The sequence below is a fragment of the Sinohyriopsis cumingii genome, chromosome 17 (genome assembly GCF_028554795.1).
Source record: "Sinohyriopsis cumingii isolate HCF-2022 chromosome 17, ASM2855479v2, whole genome shotgun sequence".
Lineage (NCBI taxonomy): Eukaryota > Metazoa > Mollusca > Bivalvia > Unionida > Unionidae > Sinohyriopsis > Sinohyriopsis cumingii.
The window spans coordinates 96,826,098-96,851,325 of NC_142977.1; the positions used below are offsets into that span (position 1 = coordinate 96,826,098).

Consider the following 25,228-nt stretch of genomic DNA (forward strand, 5'->3'; position numbering starts at 1 on the left):
CACTGGTAAATTAGTACAGTCAATACTACAGGCACATCAACACCTTCATTGGATCTTTTTTCTAACATCACTGGAACTTAATTAGAACTTTATTCATTAGGACTGCCGATAGAAATGTTTTGACTGTTTGGAATTCATTTGCAATACTGTAAGCTCTTTTATAATTTTCGTTTTGTATTCTATAGAAAGAAATTATTTGTTGAATTTTACCAAATTTGTTAGTTATTTTGCTCTTTTTTGATAAATAGTTTAAGAGCATAAAGTTGTAATACAATATAGTGTGAAAAGTAAATCAAGCTGCAAAAAGCCTCATTCTCAAGACACTAATGTATACTAGTTTTATTAATACTGTATACTAGTATTTATTAATAATGTATGCCATTATTTATTAATAATGTATACTAGTATTTATTAATAATGTATACTAGTATTTATTAGTAATCTACACTAGTTTTATTAATAATGTATGCTATTATTTGTTAATAATGTATACTAGAATTTATTAATAATGTATACTAGTATTTACTAATACTGTATACTAGTATTATTAATAATGTATACTAGCATTTATTAATACTGTATACTAGTATTTATTACTAATATATACTAGTATTGTATTGCTGTCGTATACCATTATTTTATTAGCATGAAATTATATATATATATATATATATATATATATATATATATATATATATATATATATATATATATATATATATATATATATATATATATATATATGTGTGTGTGTGTGTGTGTGTGTGTGTGTGTGTGTGAGAGAGAGAGAGAGAGAGAGAGAGAGAGAGAGAGAGAGAGAGAAAGAAATATAAAAGGAAGGTGGGATGTGATTAAACAAACTATTCTCAGAAGCAAAAAAATAGTTTTCTAAACACAAAGGGAATAAGAATTGGAAGAACTCATCCAACATAAAGGTGTTGTAGAAGTTATTGAACTACGGAATACGTTTATGCACCATTTGTTATCGCAAGAAATTACATACACAGCAAGAAAACATTAATGAACTATGGCTTGCTGTCAAATTAAAAATGTGCACAATTTACGTCCCAAGCTACGAAAAGCTTCGTCGGTCTATAAATCTGAAAGGCAGTTGGATTCGACAAATTATTTTTTAATGCTGTTTACTTCTCTTCATTTCATGTTTAATCATCAAGTACACGAGGATTTATAGGACGAGTACATTACGAATACTCAATATTGAATGTTTGAAAAGATTACAGGCGCCAAATTTTATCATTTTATATCAGGGTGTGGGTTACATTTTAATGTTATCCTCGGTTTCCACGACTGACTATTATGTTAAAAAAAGAAAGAAAAACACCTTGCTCAGGTTCTACACATGCGCAGGAATTATGGTTCGAGCAACGAATGAAAAGAGCCCACTACGTTCATGGAGTAACGTAAAATATGGTATGGTTAACGAATTGAGACCGAGTGCTTGCTTACATTTGATGACTGCACAGGCAAAATTAAAGAAATATAATTGAAATACCAGCAAAGATAATTATATTTGAAATAACAGGATAAAAAGAGAATTGAATGGACTGTTAAAATAAATCACTTAAAATCTATGAAAAAAGCAAAAGTTGTATTATCAACGATCATATTTACCATTTGGGTGTATGGATTTCACGATTCTAAACTCAAAATCATGATTTATTCGCGTCCTTAAAAATTAGGTGCATTTGTTGATTTCATTTATTTATTTTTGTTGTTGTTGATGATTCGCACACGGGTCAGGCGTATGCAACACGTGCGGTGACACTTCACCGAATTGCTATCGTAACATTTTCACGTTTTCATTCCCCAAGAAGTAAAATATCTTCAAAGTAATTTACAATTCTTTTAAACCTTTTGCTAAGTTCAAACACACACAATAGCGAGGTATTGATTCTTCCTTTTATTTCTATTTTAGAGTTTACAGTTTGAACGTTGCTAAGTGCAATGAGCGGAATGTCCCAATCTAGTCATGATAATGAATTAAATTGGTCATAAATAATGCCTGGATACGAAAAATCGTTTGTATGTTATAATTCTATGAATTGATAATTTCACATACGGACTTTATTTATTTATTTATTTATTTATTTATTTATTTATTTATTTATTTATTTATTTACTTATTTGATATTCATGCTGACTAGTAACAGAGGTTTGATGCAAAGTCGCAGTAATAAGGCGAGAAAGGAGACTGACGTCACCAGCAACATCACGTCCATTAAAGGATGTCTTGACAGGGTAACACTTTTGATGCCATTGTTGATTTATTTGTGCCAGAGTTTCCCAAATGACTTCTAGAAAACTTTTTTTGTGTTCCAAACCATTACAAATCTGATCTCGAGGTTTCTGGTACTCTGGGAAAGAAAACCAGGATTTAAAAAATAATAATAATAATAACAACGACAACAAGAAGATACCATTTGTGTCTTCAACAGAGTCAAAAGAATGCAACATGTATAGGTATCCCTCTTATCCCATTCACAACTTCGAAGTCAAGCATATACGCCTCATACCTCGAACCTGCCATAAGGATCTACTAGGCTATTTACAAAGGGGGGGAGGGGGGCGGGGCGATTGGCCAAGTGGTCTAAAGCACTCACCGTTACGGATCACTGCCACCTCACCTCTGTCTGCGTGGGTTCGAGTCTCAGGCATGGCTAAAGTGGGTACGTGAGAAAGCTTGCCAGTAGCTTCTTGTGGGTCGGTGGTTCTTCCCGACGTTTTCCAGGGTTCTTCCTCCACCACTTATACTGGCCGCCATGTATAGCCTATCTTGTGCTGAAAAATGGCGTTAAACCCCACAACAACAACAACAACAAAATATTGATTGACCGATCCCAAATAGATCAGAAGGCTGAATAGATTGCATTTTTTGTGGAGAAATTTCCATCGAACAAAATGCACGATTTTTGAATAACATTATGAGGCGCCAAAAGCTGGTCCAATAAGTTGCAGTTGAAAGTTAGATGTCGTATGTCGAGAAATTTAATATTACGTGTTGGATCAAATTGCATGTCCTTAAAGTTCCATTTTCAAGATCGAGATTTTAGATTTTATATGTTGAATTATACACTTGTGGTTTAAAGTTCTATTTCCTATGCCATTTTCACCATATCAAAGTAAAAATTCTGACAAGAGCAATATAAAGTCCAACCAGCGCTGTGTAATTCAACATATGCAATCTAAACACTAAACACACGAAACGGAACTTTCAGCAGAATCAATGTGATTCAACGTGTTAAATTGAAATTCTCGACATATGACAATACAGTTTCAACAACCGCCGTGTAATTCAGAAGATACAATCTAAAAACTCGACATTGGACATCGAATTTTCAACCAGCGGTGTGTAATTCAACAGATGAAATCTAAATACTCAACATATGAAATGGAACTTTCATCATAAACTCTTTGAACCAATACGTAGATTAGGAATTATCGACGTATGGCATTGAATTTTCAACTACCGCGGTGTAATTCAAACTACACAATATAAAACATCGACATAGAAAATATAACTTTCAACCACAACGTTTTAATTCAACATATACAATCTAAAATCTTGACCTGGAAAATGGAACTTTAGGACAAGCATTTTTAATATAACACGTGAAATTGGAATTCCGAACATATTAAAATTTCAACGGCAACGTTCTGAATGGACTAGCTTTTGTCCGCTGCGGCGCCTCATAACTTATTACGCCAACATACATTCGAGGCAAATTGTTCTCGCAGAATATTCAGGATAGTCTGAATGCATTTACTGCAGACTTAGCTGCTGTGGCTACCGGACGTGCAACCATTTGCCTCGTCACGATATAGCTTTTCATGTATTTGTGTGCCGTTAATACTAATTAATCACTCCTCGTTGTATATGCTAGGAGACGATGGATCTCCAACCCCTTTGTTGTATGTCCCCGTTTGAAATCGTTCTCCACTCAATAAATTGCACAAGTTAAATTCAGCCATCATTACATTTTCAGGACCATCGAAACTTATCGTGGTGAATACCTCGTTCACTCAATAAGATGCGATCGAAATGATGTTTCTTTGACAACAACAACGAGCCCTCAGCTTCCTCAGGAACCTGGGAAATGGCCATTTGGACGTAGGCAGTCAATATTTACCCTGTCGAGAAATGTGTACTACATCAAGATCAATTTCTTTTTCGTCATCTTCTTCAGCAGAAGTCTATTGATTTAGTGTCTGATAGCAGTTTGTAAATCATATTACGATAATAAATGACGGCTTAAATGTCTCATTCAACAGGTACTAGTACTGCCTACACAGATTCTGACCCAGAGAATGGGCTTGTACGTGTGGACTTAAGTCCTTGCCCACTATATTACAAGACAAGTAAAGTTTAAACATGAGACGATATGATGCATATTCAGTTTGTTTTAGACAGAAAGATACCATGGTTGTCAGTCCAATCATTTAATTACTCGCAAAAGATTCGGTATTTGATTGAAAGCTGATTCTGTGTGTGATTTATTACCCGCTTTTTTAAAATGACATGTTGATGCTGGATTGCTCGCTTAAGCTGCTTACTCAAATTTCCGTTTATTATGAAATGCGCTGGTAGAACATCATATTTATCTTTACAGGCCCTTGAGAGGGTCATAACCAGTTCCTTAACCCAATCTCATGTGTCTATTGAACGTGATGTAACTCCAATATCATACGGAGATTAGTTTGATTACAAGGGCTGTATAAAACCTCAACCACGTGTTGGTTTCTCGTATGGTACAGGCCCCGACATTTTGATTAGCTCGGCACCATCCGCGCGTTTTCAGATCGGTATCGGTTTTTAATCATTCTAAAAGTGATCACCGTTCGCTATATATCAATTAAATTGGTCACGGATGAAGAAATTGATTCAGTATCGCTAAACCAACTAAGATAAATTGCTGTATTTCCCGCCAGAGCGAAACGTTGTCGTCTGCATCATGGGTTATTGTTGGACAAACTGACTCTAGTTCATTTGCTTGGATTACGTTGGTAGAAGTGTAACACTAGACACTAAATGACTCTTTGATTGGGGTCCAGAGTATTCAATGTTGGTTCAATGGTGAAGCGCAGACCTTTACCTTTATGTCGTCTGACTTTACATTTTGACAGAACAAGAGCCATTTAACCTTATTTGCAAACTGATTTATTCTCACGTAATTATTTTCTTTGATATCCATAGAAAAGGTTTTGTCGGTAAGAAATGTTAATTACTGATTGATCTTGTTTAATCGATTTCAATTTTTTTTCTTCTGGACCGAAGCAAGTGACGAAGTGGAACAAATTGATGGAGAGAGAGAGAGAGCATCCCATATTTCCTACTCTAAACTCACAAGGAATAGATGCTGTTATGATAATCTCGTTGTTTTGCGATCAGTGCAAACAGTATTAATGTTTGTCTTAATTCTGACATTCAGGTTGTTTTAAGATCAGGGCAAACAGTATTCATATTGTCTTAATTCTGATATTCACGTTGTATTAGGATAAGTGCAAACATTATTAATGTTTGTCTAAATTCTGACATGCAGGTTGTTTTAAGATCACGGCAAACAGTATTCATGTTCTCTTAATTCTGACATTCACGTTATTTTAAGATCAGGGCAAACAGTATTCATGTTGTCTTAATTCTGATATTCACGTTGTATTAGGATAAGTGCAAACATTATTAATGTTTGTCTTAATTCGGACATTCAGGTTGTTTTAAGATAAGTGCAAACAGTATTCATGTTTGTCTTAATTCTGATATTAACGTTGTTTTAAGATCAGTGCAAACATTATCCATGTTTTAATTCTGATATTACCTTTGTTTTAAGATAAGTGCAGAGAGTATTCATGTTGTCTTAATTCTGATATTCACGTTGTTTTAAGATCAGTGCAAACAGTACTCATATTTTTTTAATTGTGAGTCACAAAGTCAACAAATTCAGATAGGTTTTCAGCATCAGAAAGAAAGAGATAGCACTAGTTGAAAAGTCACAGTAATGGTTTGCTACGATCAAGTACACCCATTCCTTCTCTTACGTTAAATTAATGGACAGCCATTTCTTAATATGTCAAATATAATGAAACATAAGCATGTGCGCGCGCACACACACACACACACACACACACACACTTGCACAAATAATTAAATAATTAAGTAAATAAATAAACATCCTACAGATGTTAAAAGTAATTATTTATAATGTTCGGGTCATAATAGCCTCGTGTGCTCAAATCTTGTGTATAATGTTCAAAAAAAATAAAATAAGTGCAAAGTAAATTCACTATCTGCTCATGCATGTTGGTAGATATGTAGGTTTTTCTGTGCCGAGAGAGAACATCTAAACATCCGTATGTATACAACGTATACAAATAAACCTTTGAACATATACTTTTGAAATTACATCGATATAAACCTCTAGAGCCCCCCAACCCCAACCCCCCAAAAAACAAACAACGACAGGTAGGTGACCATCCCGTGGAGTTTGGGACGGGAGAGATTTTGGACGGAACATATAAAGGCGTTTGAAAAAATGCAATGCCTCTCAGTTAAGCATCCTTACTTCAACCGATTTTCTTCGATGAACTAACTGCACGAGAAGTGGATTTGCCGAAAGGTCATATGAATGCCTTTTACATTAATATGTGCTCCTATGTAAAACGATATCATGGTACCATATTGTTTTTTCTATATTCTTATGCTTTAGCAGGTCCATTACTGATAGCTACACAAGTCTGAAACGTACTTTGTATAAAAGAAAGAATACATTTTAAAAGGAAAGTTTAACTCATATCAGTTTTTAAAAAAACAATCCCCATCCCCAACTTTATTCAGATTTAGCCGCGAAGGCAGCCTATATTTTTCCTAATTTGTTTTCCGCACCAAGAGATAAACGCTGCATACAAGAGCCACATTACATGACTTCTTCGTAAACAAGTCGATAAAACCTCAACCGATGCAACAATAGACCGTGCTCTCCGTTTCTGGAGAAAAAGGTAAAACAAAAAGCATGCAGTGGTAACCAAATGAAAGTATTACCCGAAAGGGGTTTGGGGGCGAGTGTCAGCGAGAGCAAAATAGAAAATGAAACTGTACAGGTACTAATCCTATAGGAAGATCATGATGTTCAAATTTCAATAACTTTCAATTTTAAAATGATCTAAATCAAACCTCTCTTTCTTAGTATAAACATATCCTTTATGCAAGTTTCTGCTTGGAGCAAAACCATATTTCCCGCAGAATTTTTTCTTCTCAATCTACATGTGTTTGAAATGTTTCTTTTCAATTCAGCGTGTAAAGAATCTGGTACTAAAGTTTGCTAATGAGAGTTCTAAAGTAAAGTCAATGAATAAAACATTGCCTCCAGTTTTCCTTTACAAATAGGATAAACTCTCAAACGATTCTTTTTAGTGAAATATTACTTTTCATTATTAACAAATGGTGACCTTCCTAACACACATCTAGACTGGTTCCCAATATTCCATATAATTAATACCGTTAGTCCTGAAAGACGGTCTTGAAGAAGTATCATCACAATAATCACGTGATGTATATGAAGTAAGAAAGAAACTTCAAAACGACTTTGTGAGAACAAAAAGTTGGAACAGACAGGTTCTTTGGAAATTAGCTAATTGATTGCGAGGTTTCCTTCCAACGAGGGCACCCCCAAACCATCGATAGTCCCCATGTCAGGTATCACCTGAAGACAGACGAACAGTGGTTTCTCCAAGAATAGCAGATTATGCACCATCCGGATAAGGATTTTTCATTCCAACTGAAATTAGTCTGACGTATGAACAGACGAACGTTTATATCGGACAAGAGGATGGATTAAAATTTGGAACGGAATATTTGTGGACTTACGCCAAAATAAAATGAATCGAAAGACTTCTGTAATCTTTCGTCGATATTCTCGCATGCAGACGAAACCAAGTGCTAATTTTGCAGTGTGCATATACTTGTTTGTCTTAATTATCTTGTATGTTCTGTTTTATCTTGAATTAGGAAACAGAATAACTACTCATATTTTCTCTCCGAATATATATATATATATATATATATATATATATATATATATATATATATATATATATATATATATATATATATATATATATATATATATATATATATATTTATGTATATTTGATTTAATTTATATTTTATTTGTGGTGTTCGGGGTGCTCTGGGAGGGCTAGTACCTCTGGTGGGGGGGGGGTACGTCGTGCTGCTTCGGGAGTAGCTCGTCCACCTTTGGTCCCCACCAGGCGCTCAGCTCTCACCTGTGGCTCCAAGCAGCTGTAACATGCGCAGCGGCCACATCACGGGCAACGGCTTCGACTGGGATGCTAAACCAGATTGAGGGTAGCCGACGGGCATGAAACCCTCATTGACTTAGGATATTGCCTATCCTTGCATGCAAAGCCAGCTTTGACAGACTGGGCGGAAGAGATCAACTGGGTGATCCACCGACCACGAAGGCGAATCTGCAAACGATTTGTGGAGAGCGTAGGGCATGACAAGGCACTGAAGTCGTCATGGCTATCCAATGCAGCCGAAGTAGTCCTCAGCCGTGACGAATTTTCATACCACTGAGTTCCGACTACGACGGCCGAGAGAGTGAGGCTGTCTCTGTGCAAAGGCTGTTGCACTTTAATCTCCTTCACGCACAGGTTATGTTGTGCACCTATCATGCATCGTCATAACACTCATCGTTCCTTACCTCCACCTACCCTTAGATCGATAATGCGGATCAAGTGGCAGGACAGAATCACCAACAAGGAAGTCCTTGATAGAGCCAACACAACAAGCATCGAAGCCAAGCTAATCCAGGTCCAGCTTCGTTGGACTGGCCATGTCATCCGCATGGATCAAAACAGAATCCCAAAGCAGCTGTTCTTTGGCGAGCTAGCTCAAGGCAACCGAAACCAAGACCGCCGTGAAATTTTGTCACCGATACTATTTTCGTTCGTTATTAAAGATCTGAAAATATCAATCAAAAATACGGAAGATATCTGCATGCAGTTAGTCGAGTTGTCCTTGTGTTGTTTTTTTTAACTGTTTGCTGACGATTTAACTTTTTTCTTCAGAAAACAGAGTGTGGGGGTGTGTGGTTGTCTAGGGGTGGGGTTCTTCTTATAGACTTTAACGAATTATGAGAAGTTCCCCTGGTCCTTATTCAGAAGGTTAATTCTGGACACTATATTATTTATTGACTAAATATATTTATGGCTACGAGCCCCCAGTCAGCAATGCCGACAGTTAAATTAAAAGAAATACAAAGATGAAATTTAAACAATAACAATTTAATAAATGAAATTTAAAAGAATTTAAAGTAATCAATGTCTCTCTTTCACCCAATGATCCCTTTGATCATCATTTGAGTTCACAGTGTGAGGAGATTTTTCCCTTCTTGAGTGCTACTCATCTAAATCTCTTCGTTCCCTTGTCTTTCTCTCCTTTCGTGATCTCCACTTCCGCTTCCTCTTCTATTATCCTTGTTCCTTGCCGTTATCTTGACTTCCGGTTCCTCTTCTAGTATCCGGAACCCTTGACGATATCCCTTGAGGTCACCCGAAATTCACTCGGTATCTCTCACCGTCACCCGAAATTCTCTGAACTTCTCTCGTCCCCCGAAATTCTCTGAAATTCTTTCGTCCCCCGAAAGCTTCCTGTTGAAAGGTATAATGCATTAGCATAGGGTTATAAAAATCTTCCCTCACACTACGTCACTGAACTGAACCATCAGTTTAAGGCGGGACATTTGGGTCGCGCATGCGCACACATCGAAATTCCCATACACTTCCGCCGCTTACAAAAATGGCGCCATAACACAATCACACAAAGGATTCAAATATCTACATACTGAGCCCTATCAGTATATACATACAAAATATTTCAAATATGATTGTACTAAAATATTACTACGATTAGTAATATGACTATCTATATATTTATATATATTTATATATTTCCTACACAAGCGTACCAAATCCACAATATTCACATTCAAATGGTGATAAACGGCAATCCGTTGCTCAATGGCAAAATCTATCATTACGTAAACAAATTTCTTGTCTACCAAAATATAACTACGCAAAGAATTACAATATTAATTCTTATAGCGGCTAGCGAGCAATACAATTCTTCACAAATACAAATCGTCCTTTCAAAAGGGCGTAAACGTAATAATCCACGAAATAATATGCACACATATTACTAGCGAAAGAAGAGAACATTTTCGCCTCACAAAATAAGGTGTACATAGTAACATTATGAATAATGATGCAACGAATCAACATCGTAATCAATCGTAAACAAAAGTACTAGCTAAAGTCATGAAAAAAATGCAAAATATTAAGGTCATAATTAACTATTCATACTTCAATACAAGTAAAATGTATACATACGACAAATTCTCTTCAATTAACAGCAGTCGTATCAAGCAGAATCAACGTAACATCAAACTTACCTGATCGAAGCTATTTCATGAATTTCCTAAATTCCGCCAATTTTTACGAATGGCTAACGGAGTGTGTGTCACTGCGACTCTTAAACACCAACTGACGAATTTCAGGCTTGTACAAGTCTTATTCCAGCTTCTCGAATCAAGTCCCACCTACAACGCATCCCGATTGGATGGCGACGGACTCTGGTCATTTGATCGAACTGTCAATCATAAAAATGTCAGTCTGTGTGTCCCCATGTACTGTCCAGCCTACCATTGTCGGCTTCCGGCTCTTTGAAGTTGTCTACGTCACGTGTTCCCATGTACAAAGATTCCCGCCAGATTTCCACTCAAGAGCTCAAACAAAGACTGGGTTACGTAAGAGGATTAGCCAACTTAGGCACTTGGAAAAACAAAGCTTACCTGGCTCCACTTACAGACTTATAAATACATGTATAATACAAGGGGTTGGGGTAAAACATCACACAGAGAGTTTACAAACGTTTGTAGATAATTTACAAAATTATTATAGAGAACAGAATCTGAATGTTATCATTGACAAAATGAAAAGCATGGCTGTTTGGAAAGGAAGTCAATGAAGTAAAGATAATGTCAGAAATATAGTTAGAAATAATACTGGTTTGATTGAAAATTTTAATTACTTTGTTTTTGTTTACCAGAGCATCAAACCCTTAATAGACGTAAGCAAACATCAGCTGATAAGGCTCTGAAAGCGATGAATATGCTTATTTGTAATTTGGAAAATCTTACGTAAATTATAATAAATTGTGACACATTTTATGTACATGCTATTTCAATTTGAAATTATGCGGCATTGATATGGAGTTTTTGCAGGCTGATGCAGTTCAACATGTACAATGAAAGTTGTTAAAATATTTGCTAAACGTATAAATACGTATGACGTTGTTGCATAAGTTAACAGTTAGTTCAGAAAATGTTTTGTTAAAATATTGGGTACTGCATACAGAAGTCATCACTTGACGGCCAATCAAATATTGGTATTTTATTGCTGAAAGATAATTTAAACATATTTAGGTTTGGTATATTAATCCATATGTATTCCAGTTTTTAAACGAAGCGTTACATATCTGTTTTTCAGACAGATTGGGAAAATAAATTGCAACATTACAATAAACTATCTCTGTCCATATATATATATATATATATATATATATATATATATATATATATATATATATATATATATATATATATATATACCTCGAATATTATTACAGTCATGTGTAACCATAAACATAGGTCAGGTTTAACAAAACCCTGCAGTGTATTATTTTCCTAATAACTGTACAGTTTAATCTAGGAGATCTGGAAGCAACACAATAGAAAGACATGAAAGATATTGTACGCTGTGTGACAACCAAGATATTGTATGCTGTGTGACAACCATGATATTGTATGCTGTGTGACAACCATGATATTGTATGCTGTGTGACAACCATGATATTGAAGATGACTATTATTTTCATGCAGACCGTCTAGAATATACTAATGTACAGATAAACTTAGTTAAAAAGTATTTCTGGGACACATTTTCCAGGCATAAGTTCGTTTAATTGTTAACTTCTAGTAATAAGAAAACAATATGCAAATTAGCGACATTTGTTAGATGATGCCTTTAAAATACGGAGACTATTATTTAAATAATTTTTTTTATCAATGTGTTTCCGTTTGTCCCCGCCTAAAGGAGCACTACTGAATAATATGAAAAGATATATACTTCCAGTGAACTCAAGATGAGTGTTTTCATTGTAAAAACACAACTTCTACTCCATGAAGGACATATGCAGAATTTGGACTGGCATAGATAATCTATCAAATTTCCAGATTTCGAAAACGGCGACGTCGATTTCGAGTTCTGAAAATACGCATAGCAGTGGATAACCTGGCAAAATGTGTTATGTACTCTACAGACATGTAGATGATTATGCACTTTTAAATGAATTGATGATTTGCACGGAAAACACAAATATATACACTGTACGCGCGCGTACACACACACACACACACACACACACACACACACACACCAAGATCGTAGTCTCTATAAATGGTGGACCACTGAGATATTATACTTAAAAAAATGGGATCTGTGAAGGAAAAGTCACTAGAAGATTCTAAATGTATTGGGTTACTTACGAACAGGCCCAGCCCTAGGCAAGGCGAACGAGGCAACCGATTTGGGCCCCGCGCTTTCAGGAAATCAACTCCACGATGCAATTTTTTTGCTTTGGGGACACTTATCGCTTGCTGCCTTAGAACCCGCATGCTGCCTTGGGCCCCGCACATCCTAGGGCCGGTCCTGCTTACGAACAGGTGGAGAGCGTGTATTGCTTTTTCAAAACACGTCAGGGATCACAGTTCTCAAGTATATTTCCAAAAGTGTTCGGGAAATCGCCATTATTTGTGCCTCTCCCGTAATTGTTAGCACCAGCATCGTCATTATCATTATGATCACAACTGTCACAATCGTTATCGTCACAATGACTTTAGTCATGTTCTTAACATTTTTCGTCTAACTGTAAATTATATGCTCATGCACACACCTCAAGTTTTACCTTAAGATATCTCTTTACCTTTATATTATAGGAAAGTCTATAAATGCGGCTAGCAACACAGAAAACGAAAATTCCTAACTTACGTCTTAGCAACTACTTCTCTCTTAAGATGTGTGTGTATATGTGATTTGGATTTTTAACATAGCTTAAACATTTGTTTTCAGTCGCTACAGTATCTGCAGTGTGGCAGTTTATAGAGATGTCTAGCACTGGGGCATCATGGCGCAGCCATGTAGCATCATGTCCCATCCAGTCACGTTCTCCTGACACCAGACCGACCAGTCCTAACACTAACCTCTTAATGAATGCCAAGCGAGTCAACAGTTAGTACCATTTTAATAAGTTTTTGGTATGGCTCGGCCGGGTTTCGAACCCTCGACCTCCAGCATCAGATGCGAACACTCTAACCACTAGGCCACAGGAGCGATCGCTTCGATAGGTTCGTAGAACTGTCGTCAGGTTTGCGACGCTTTTAGTCGCGCTCTTTAACGAGCATACACCCATAAATGCAGTAATGTAAAATACAATTTTGTTTGACACATGAGTGGTTACGATTATTTCTGCATATAACTGGTTCTATGTTCATATTACTTAGCAAAACTCATTTGACGAAACAGACTAAACCAGAACATTATCATTGATAAAAGAAGTGTCAAATTCTGCTCTAAACACCCGCCAGACCATACAATAACGAACACGTATTACCGAGAAGGGTGGAGGTCTTTGCAGTGTCATGTATTTTTTATTTGAAAAATAAACTAGAACTGCACCCGCCAAAACACAGGAGTTTGACTGCAGTAACATGTACAGCGTCCAACGGACCATAAATCTCGTCCTGTTGACAAGTTAGTGATCCATGGCACGCGCCCAGCCAGAGTTTAGTGTCATCACCGCCGCTGGTGCATCGACTGAAAGGGAACGCTTATGTTAATTGAGTTTCATGACAGTTAATTCCCAGAAGTAAAACGTGTTGAAGTCATGACAAACCTGACCTTTATATCTTCTCTTAGGCATTTGGCTTTCACATTAATAAAAGAACATATGACACTAGAAGACACTAGAAACAAGCGGGAGTAGGGGATTTGAGGCCAAAATACCGTATTTCTCCAACTAGTATCAACCCGCCGAAAGGTACAGACGAACAGGATCGATTTTTAACTTTTTGTGTTTTCGAGTTTTGTGTCAAAACTGCAAGAATTTCGTGGTTGCATAACGCCATCAACCTCTCGTACAAATTTGCTGATCATGCTCTGATGAAAGGAAAGATGGAAATGAGGTCACCAATAATAACATATACATGTAAATAGAAATATATAATGTATCGGTCAAAATCAACGCTGGAGAGTGCAGTACTTCCATTTTATATCATTATTTGCTGTACAAAATGAGGTCCAAAACACAGAATTGCGTCGATCGAAGCATTCTCCACTATTTATGCGAGATAACATATGCCTCAGATGTATCTCTGCACAGTAATTCGAAGAAAAATAATTAATTTTCTTTGACGGACCCCCCACCCTTAATAAATAAATAATGAGACTGTAATATATTCAAAGTATTTTGGCTATTACTGCGACTGGATTAATAAAACTTCTATTTAGGTATTATGGGATTAAGAACTGCAAGCAGATTTATACTTACCTCCGAAATTGAAGAACTTTATAATACGCAACACTTCTCACCTCCGAAAATGAAGATTTGACATCGAAGTGCTCCAATAAGCATAGGCAATTTGAAGCTTTGCAAAATCACATACTAGCACACTTTTATGAGAGAACTGCGCTTAGTTTAAAATTACTTTCAATAGATATATTTGACAGTAAGTAAGAAAATTAACAAAGTAATGGGGCCACGTGTCTAGATTTAATTTGTTACTCATAACATACAGAAGTGACCTCATAGTTGGTCGACGTATGGATAATATCCAAAACCGAACAGTAAATCGCCAAATAGCAGACTGGCTTATTTAGCACCTATGGCGCAGAGTGTTGGATTAACTGTAAAAGTGACTAAGAAGTTACAACATTTTTCTGAGTTCTTTATTTTATATTATAATGTAATGGAATGTTTAATTGTTTTAAAAAATTTATATCCATTTGTATTTATGGTAATTATTATTGGAAAAGACGAGTTCGTTAACTCCATGTTTAGATTTAATGTGGAAATAAAATATTCTTTAAGTAGCAAAGAATAATGTTTAGTAACTTATTCCAAATTAGTATTCTATTTTAAATTTAGTAAAATACATTTCTTCAAAATGATTGTTGCATTAATCGCAACTATTGAATTTTATACTCTTTGGCTATTATCAAGTTAATCAAGATTTAACTATCTGTATTATATTATAAAATACAGAAATTATACAAAAGTATGAAGTTGGTAAGCTTGAAGGAAACGTGTAATCTAATATGTATTTCCTAAAATCGATGTTTATATCAATGTACGTTTTGTTTTTCTGAGTATAAAACTTAACATGCATGCATACCTACTTACCTTCCTATATATCCATCCACCCATCCATCCATCCATCCATACATACATAGATCCATACTTACATGCATACATACATACAAACATACATACATACGTTTCAGATATGTCATATTCCTACTGACAATCAACATTTTATACTCTAGTAAGTATATTTGTATATGTTATCTGCAACATAAAGATGTTCCTTCCCATAAAAGTATATGTAAATTGGTTGAGTCGACCCAAGATAGGTTTTGAACTCAGCGCAATGATAACAGTGACTGTTACATTCCGACATATAAACAAAATATTTGTCTGTCGGCGAACTTACACGAGCAAGAAGGGTCACTCCTGAGACCAACAGAAAAACAGGTAAAAATGTCGTGAAATGCAGAGGCAGATACACTGTCATGTTCTGTTGATTTTTCGATTCACAAATCAAATTACAGGTTTCACATTTATGAAAGTAAAACTTTAATTCTGAATATATAATTTCTAAAAATAGCTTTTTCCAACACGAAACAATGCTTTGATTGGTTACTAAAAATAAGTAGATAGGGGAATCCCATTTACTTATATTTATTTATTCTAAGTAGTTCTAGATTTTAATCAGATGGGTGTTTTATCATAAACATTATACACTTTTCCTTGCAAGGCTCCAATATCCAATAGACGATTAATTCCTTGGAGAGTGATCCAGATAGTTCTACTTGTTAATGATATAATAAATTCATATTTAAGCAACGTAGATCTGTTCGGTAAAGAACAAAATGACTACCATGCCTTAAACTGCATTGTTTAATTTCTCCAACAATTGTGGTATCTATTCAATTAGGTGCTGTAGGGATATTTCTGATTCACCGCCTTTTTGCTCCAATTCTTTGCGAGATCGAATTAACAATGTTATCCATATGATGTGTCCACGATCCATTCCAAGCCAGTGTTACGTCTAAATGTTTTCCAGATTTCACAATGGCCAGTTTTTCATCAACATAATTCTAATCTTGAATAAACAAGAGGATTTCTATTACTAAAATATACACACGCAGTTTGCGATGGAGTCAAATAATGGAACCATTTATTTGCCAAATATTTATTCTCATCGAGAAGATCATTGGAGGAAAAGTGAATGGTGAGTAATGAACAAATCATTTTGTTAATAACTTAAGCTATTCTTCAATGTCGCTTATATCCTAGCAAAAGGAATGGATCCCAACCTGATCCTTGTGGCACTCCAGTTGAGAGTTTTAATTATGCGAGAAGCTCTTGTCAGCAATAACCTTTTCGTTTTCTGTTGGATATTTAACCTTGAAACCACGTCAGCAGGTTTCGTTAATACCCAGTACACTATATTTATCAAGATTAGATATGAAACCGCTATGGCAAACCAGGTAAAGCATGTTCACAATGATCTAGACGCTATAGATGTACATACCTAATTATAAACATATCTATCAGTCCAAAAGCAGCTGAATAACCAGATATAATGAAGATTATTATGATGAAAGTAATAAAAAAATAAATGTTTGAAATTATCGTTTAAATCAATTTGCCAGTACAGTTGAGTAATGCAATGAGCATGTGCTCGCCGCCAAAATGAGTTCCAGCAGCATTTTTTTTTAAAGCGTAAGATTAACATTTGCGAGTTTCCACTGATTCGGAAATGTCATCGTATTAAAGGACCTATTTTAACAATTTAAATTGATTTATAAATATTAGTTAGGGTTATTTTTCAAAGTTTTTGCATTTTTGATATTTATTATTTTGTAATTTAAGTAAAAAATGAATAATGATATCTTTGCAGGGAATGAAATTATGATTTGGTGACTTGGCGTGGGGGTGGGTTGGGGCTGCCGTGAGAAAACTGTAATTACACATTAAATTGTATTGTCTAATTTCTTCAATGGTTGTGGTAATTAATCTAAGATATATTTCTCTACTATTTTAAGGATTATTTTGCAAAACTCTGCAAACGGTTTTTCTATAGTTCGTTAATACTCACAGATTTAGAGAATAAGTAAAGAATATACACATTCACGTTTGCGAATTGTAAACACTACGTTATTGGATAACATGTAATACACGAAGGTACCATTGACTGTACTCATACGGCCACATAATGCTAACCAATTTGCCAAACGAAAACACTATCTCCGTACAGTCTGTCGTCAGTGTATTTCAGAAAAAGCAATCTCTCTTTGTCTTTTCGTAAACTTAAAAAAAGGACATATACCACGACCGCTGACTGGAGGGGATTAAAATTATAACGTGTAATTACATAGCGTATTGTGGAAGATACATGGACATTAAAGTGTCGAATTTGTAGGACATGACGCGGCAATATTTGTTTCACTTGACTTTTAATCTGATTTGAGTTGACGGCCATCCTGTGGCAGTTTGCATTAAGTGGACACTTCGCCCGCTAGAAATGTTTTATCAGGTGCAGCAGTTGGTGCAGAGCTTGCAAATTGATGGTTGAAAGGGGGTAATTAAAATTCAGGCGGACTGGACAAAGAGCTTGGTGACCACATTCATTTACATCTAACTGGCCATGGCATATAGAAACGTGTGTGGTATTAGACATGTGCATATCTTGGACTTTAGGAAGAAACAGAGTCAAGGAAAAAACTTTGGAGTTGCTGTATTTACGTTTACGTATCTTTGCGGAATAAACAATTCAGGTAAAATACCAAATAGAACTTAAATACATATAGTCTTTTTAACTATCCCTCTCCCTCCTCCTCCGCCCACGATTGAAACGTTTAGAGCTAGAATATTTAAGGAAGAGAACATCCATTTAAAATGTAAAGAAACGATCTATCAATGCACTAGTCCTGTTGAATGGGACATTAAGGTTCTGAATAATGCATATTTAGTTAGAATCTCACCTATGTTAGTTTTATTTATTTTTTTATTTATTTATTTTTATTTATTTATTTATTTATTTTTATTTATAAATATTTATCTATTTTTTTATCTTTTTATTTACCAAACATCACGACTCTTTCTCCTGAATATTCCACCACCTTTTACACTCTCCCTCCCCCGGGACAGTTACCCAAGAGTCAAATTGAACATCCATCGCATATATGACTCGTCTTTCTGTTATCACTGCATATTTACAGTTAGCCAGGAAGTATTTTAAACTGTCATTGTACTTGAAATTTGTATATCTTACCTCTGACTATATATCAGGAACCCCATGGGTGTATGTCATTGATGACATACCTCTTGCAGATATCTCACCCAAGGGTAACATAGTTAAAAGATGTCACATGGAAAAATATTTATAAAAAATTAATACTTGAAATATAATGGTTGCTTAGAGCTCGTTTTTAGACTTGCATTCAAAGGCAGAAAGCTTCATGATGAATGAAGCAACGAATTTATTTACAGAGAGAGAGAGAGAGAGAGAGAGAGAGAGAGAGAAAAGAAAGTAGTTCCAGACATGATATATGTGGCGATATGCGTTTATTTTCATCACACTGATATACTGTAACAGTCTATTTTGAAACATACAACCAATTTATCGATTGTGAAATATACAACCTGATTGTTGGTTTTGAAATATACAACCCAATGGTCGATTTTGAAATATACAACCTGACTGTTGATTTTGAAATATACAACCCAATTGTCGATTTTGAAATAAACAACCAATTTATCGATTTTGAAATATACACCCAGTTGTCGATTTTGAAATATACATCCAGTTTAAAACATCGAAAACTGTTTATGTTCGATCATCATATTACTCTAATGACTTAAATCAATTTTATGCAAATTAAGACAGAAGGCTTCAAACAAAAGAAAAGAAGAAGAAACAAAGATAAAAGTTTTAACTAATTTGGACATAGCTTGCGCACCTGTGAGGTGGGAGGACAGTTTTGGCATTGTTAAAACCCTGCAGTCTTGTTTACACATTTCGTGGAACATGGATATTAAAACGAACCATATTAGTCACTCACTGGAAGAAAAACGCACAATTTAGGAAATAACGACGGAAAAGATGATTAGCTGGTATTTTGCAATGACAAAAGCAAATAGCGTCGCCTCTTCGTACGAACTGATAAGTTCCTTTGTAAATTAATAAGGCAATAAATCGAAAGATCAACAAACCGTTAAGTTTGTTAGAAAATGTGTGGTAGGTTGGTTTTAATTAAGTCTGAGTAAACCTTTGTGCTCTGTAGCGGAGAAATCGTAAGATTGCTAAATAAAGCAATCATATCGTCAAAGAAAACGAGGGGGATCGAACATGTGTCCCTCAAGCGGTGGTTTGAAATTTGAGAACGTCCAAAATTACAATTTAGTACAATAGATATTCATCTATGAGAGCCATTTATTAGGACAACTTTGGGACATACGACGCGCAATTGGAACACCTCGTGGCTTTTCTGTCAAAATCCTTGTCGGAAATACTTCGATGGAGTGGAGTGATACAGCGTCAGATAATATGCAAGGCATTTTTGTTAAGAAAAGGAAAGCTTGCCAATAAGATCATACTTGAAAAGAGAAACTGGGAATGTTTAAGTTACGAATAATTCATCTCAATTAATAACATGCAGTAATGAATGCGACGCGGGCGTGTGCCGTTCGTATGCTCTAATTTGGCAAACAATAAATATGTGACCTTTCGGGTGATAACTAAGTCACACTTCTAGTACTCGCGAGACTGGAGATAACTATCATCCTCAGTTTTAGCGAAAGGTCGGAATTTTCGTTTTCTCATGTTACTCCCCTCTAATGTGAAGCCACCAATCAGTCACTGCATTTCTCGGGGATGTCTCATATTACGTACTTCTGAGAGAATGACAGTTTTAAGTTAAGTTATTTGCATCTGCAGCATGCACAGTGGAAAGAATGTTGCTATTCCTCTATGCAAATTTTATTTACTGTGGCTGGAATATATTTCCATATTGTACTTGTGGAAACTGTACGTGATCTAAGCAGACAGCGAACAAATTTACTGTACCATTTTTCTTGAAATATGAGCCTGAATTAGTCTAAAGTACACTACCTTTCGCAGTTACTAAAATAGTGAAAACGAATTTTGCTAGAGTAGGCAATACCAGCTTTAAAATGCGCAACGAATGAATTACAAAATGTATTAAAAATGTTAAAGGTCATTTGCTATTTTGTTTTTCGCATGGACACTAGCTTACTAATTTAGGCAGGTACCAGTGAAATGTAGCATGGGTCACGCTGCTCACTTCGGCTTTTTTTTGCCATGCAATGGAAAAGCCAACTGGGCTCGTGAGTAAACATGGTCGCCGGTCCAGGTTTTGGATCAAATTCTTTAAGCAGATACAGTCTGGGCAGGGATAGACTAATTCATATGTAAATACAGCTACTGTAGTACCAAGATGTTTTTCTGATTGTTGGCGGAAACTCCTCAGCGTGTTCCGATTTAACTCCAGCGCGTCGCTTTTTTCGCATGCACAGTCGATTTCTTCAATTGATGGTCTCTGAATGTACACGGTTTCGGCTAGATTTCTATCGAGACTCTTGTTCAGTTCAGTTTTGTCTCAAAAAAAAACTGAACGCATAATTTGATCACATGGACAATGTCACTACTTATTGGATTATATATTTTGTAACCATTAATATGAATTTAAGGCCACATGGTGTTTGTTACATTGTTAAAGAAAGTCAATGTCATATACATGTGCAATTGGTGGGAAGTTTATATTCAAGATGGCTATGCCAAACACATTTGATTTATCGTATGTACACTAGATTCTTAGAACTGGCTCAAAGTGCATTAGCTTAACTTTGACGCTTACAGAAAGAAACAACGACAGAAATACCAGTTGAAAAATAAAACAACACGTCTTGCCTTTTGCCTCGCTGTAGGGACAAAACAAGCTGTATGGAAATTATGTCTTCTTCGTGACAAGACTGAAATAAAATAAAACGAAACTATCCTATATACAGTTAATACATACGTTTGAATCATTCTACATTGCAAAAAATATATATATGTCAGTTATTTTACCCTTTGGTGAATATGTGTGTGCGGTGTTTGCGCCCGTGTGTGCGTTAATGATTCCGTTTCTCTTTAATGTAATCTGATTATAAGAGCTGTCTTTTTCACCTTACGTTGTGCTGGGCTCCAGTAGATAAAGGTGTTGTACAATTAAAGACCAAAGCAGTTTGGTAAACAGTCTAACTGTTACCTGTGCGACAGTATTGGACTGAATACGGAATAATGAGGTGATTTCAACCCCCCCCCCCCCCCGCTTCCATGTTGTAGTTACCAATTAGGTTTTCCGCGATTGTAAGCAGCTGGATAATTGTAAGGGTCGGCTGTAGCATTTGTGTCTAATTTAAAAACCAGTTATTTACTTTACCAATTTGCAAGTTGCAGGAAAATTGCCATATTTATTTTCTAATCATAATTTGTTGGTTGTTAATGATGCTTTGATGACATCGCCTTCCGCCACGGCAAGCGAGCTCTGTAATAAGACGTAATGATGATGCAGGGTTAGCGAGGTCCAAGATTTAATTGAACTTGGTACCGCTCGAAAGGGCGTGGCTCGCTGGTTCGATAAAAAGATAAAAGCATCAATGACGGTGACGCACGTATCATTCTACCACGTGATGCATGTGTAAGCCACGAGCTAGAGACTTGTTTACTTCCCGTCAAGTCTAAAAAACTGAATGGTTCACAACATGGAGGGATATATACATTGTATCAGGAATACAGTTTACAGCAATTGTTTGGGAAGACTTTTTTTTCTCCACGCAGTATTAGTGTGTGCTGATGAATAAATCATAAATGCATAACGGTAAAGAACAAAATGATTTTTTTTTAAAAAAAAAAGTTATCTGAAACAGAACCACAAGCAAAATCCATGGTATATGTAGGCAAAACAGGAGATTCTTTGTACCAAAGAATATAGCTAAGCCTTTCTAAACCTAGGATTAGAAAATAATGATGATCATGCTACAAACATTTTAAAACAAATAACCACTCTATGTGGATTTTTGGTGGTAGGTACTGAGAGAGTGCATATAAAACTATCATAAGATGGTATTAAGAAAGTGTATTGTATAATCCATCTAAGCTGATATTAAGAAAGTGTATGGTAAAAAATAAAATAATTTAGGCTGATTTAATATCAAGTGTATGGTAACATGTTATATAGGTTGGCATTAAGAAAGTGTATGGTAACAAATCGTATACGTTGCTAAAAGAATCATTCTGGATCCGAAAGATGAACACCTCTCCAAGAGGACTAAATTCTCATGTAAATTGTATTGAAGTTTCCAGCGAAGTTCATCTTTTGAAGTTAGTAATATGCAGAGTACGTTCATGTTTTGACGTTAGACGACTAATGTACGCAAGTGCCGTTTTGACTCAGTGGTTAATGTACCATTTTCGCGACTAATGGACTCTGGACCCTGGAACCGCGGCGAATCGGTGAATAACATGTTTGACTCGCGACCAAAAGGGTGTGGGTTCTAATCCAATTTTTGGGTCAGCCTAGTTCGGCTACATTGGTGTTCCCTTAAACAATGTACTTTAGTTATTTTACTGAGTAGAAACTACAAAAACTACAAGAATAAAGACATCATTAATGTAGATCATAGTTCAGGAGACAGTTATATTTCGAGGTAAAGCTTCATTATGAATTAATTTAATGTTTCCGGAAAAAGTACCTGGCCGATTTGCTTGACTTTTACTATTTTCTTGGCACAGTGGTCGTTTCCAAGGTGGATAATAACACATGAAACGTTATATTTTAAAGTAAGATCTGCATCTTGGCTAGTCCGATAAATCAACTCCACAAATCTGTATGCAGAAAATTGCAGCTTTTAATGAATAGGTGATATCAGCCCCTAACCCGAAAATCAATATCATCACGGGTGAAGGGCTGATTTATCGGCCTACATCTTGGCATGACATATCTATTCTAGATTATTCATTTTCAAGGTTTGTGCGAATTAATGCCTTTGTAAACGAAACGTGTGGTCAAAAAAATGGCGAGAGTGTAGAAACTGTTCATTGAAAACAGTGTTGAGTGACCACTCCAATGATACTATTCTGCAAGAAATTATATAATTACAAAAATATTAATTGAATGGAATATTTTTAAAGAAAAGAAAAGATGAACATAAATCTAAACCTTGTAGAAATTACAATCTTGTAAAATTCGAACATAGGATATTTTGAAGGCCAGTGATCTGGTAATACCTGTAAATATCGATATATATATATATATATGCCCGAGAAGGATACTTATTATCGATAACTATATGCCCAAGGAAAGAACACTGACATCGATACATGTATGCCCGAGAAGGATACTTATATTAGCCGATCTAAAATACCACGGATATTCAAACAGCAACTTACCTACACATCGCAAGAAACGTACAGAGATACAGCATACTTGCTAGTCTCAGATAACGGATCAACAACTACCTGTGTACAAGAATGAGGTTACGATATTGGGATAGTCTGACTTCCGAGCAGGTACTCAACGACCCGGGATCTGTTTGTGTCAGATGACCTGATTCATACAGTTTTTATGGCGATTTATCATACAGTTTTTATGGCGATATATGGCAGTCATTGATCGAATAATTTAATTTTGATAATAAGATTAAGAAATAATACTTCTACTTTCCGCCTATGTCATTTTATATCTTCGTGTTGCACCAATTTCGTTCACTATTTATAACTGAGTTCAACTGGAGTCGATGTATCAGAAGCAACGGTGACAAGGTGAAGCGGTATATAATGGTAGCTTCCATCAGAAGAACATTTCAGGCTTTCATATAGGGAAGGTACGAGGATGTTCCCTTTGGTGAGGTATTGAATTTATCGTCTATAGAATGAAAACTCGTAAAATTAGCTGAGGAAACCCGATATCTGGTGCGGCATAGCGATGAAGTCGGCCAAGCCTTTTTAAGGACTGAATTATGTCTGATGTGATTGACTTTGTCATTTTTATCTGCCATCATTTAAGGAAATGACTACATCCGTAACGATTACACCTAATAAACAAGAGCTCGGTGAAACGGCCCGCGCCAAACCTGTTATTATATCTCTTTATATACCCCTCAATAAATTCATGCCTGATCTGTCCCTCTGTAATTTTATAATTCAAACAAGTGCCATCCACTGTTATTACTGGGCTCAAAGGACCAGTTGTTAGGCACTTTATCCATGAGTTAGTTAATAGACGGATATTCTATATGCAATCTATATTTTAATCCTTAAATTTCTATTTGGCTCATCTGAAAACGAGGCATCATACGCGGCCGCACGTGTCTCTCTCGCGAGCATTTCATTTTATTGGCCTTTGACAACCACATACTGATGCTACATTGGCCATATAAGCGGTAAATTAGAAGTTGTTGTTGTAGGGTAGAACGCTATTTTCAGCACAAGATAGGCTATACATGGCGGCAGGTGTTAATGGTGGAGTAAGAACCTGGGAAAACCCCGGAAAGAACCACCGACCCACGAGAAGCTACTGACAAACTTTCTCACACACCAACAATGGCCGAACCCGAGACTCGAACAAATGCAGACAGAGGTGAAATGGCAGTGATCCGTAACGGTGAGCACTTTAGACCATTCGGCCACTCGGGGCCCCCGGTAAATTATAAGGTTGTTGGGATTGCAACTTCTGGGGCCGTGCTGCTGGACGCTAACATATTATCGAATTTACTACAGCTTTATAACAT

At 35.9% G+C, this 25,228-nt stretch overlaps 1 long non-coding RNA gene across 1 annotated transcript; it reads right to left on the bottom strand.

The window, feature by feature from the left end:
* Nucleotides 1-9,302: 9,302 nt before the first annotated feature.
* LOC149779492 (uncharacterized) lies at nucleotides 9,303-10,941 on the bottom strand. The gene is made up of 2 exons (XR_016415406.1): nucleotides 10,485-10,941; nucleotides 9,303-9,684 (listed from the first exon to the last, which is right to left on the bottom strand). It is a non-coding gene; the product is annotated as an uncharacterized LOC149779492 (long non-coding RNA).
* Between the last annotated feature and the right edge of the window lie 14,287 nt (nucleotides 10,942-25,228).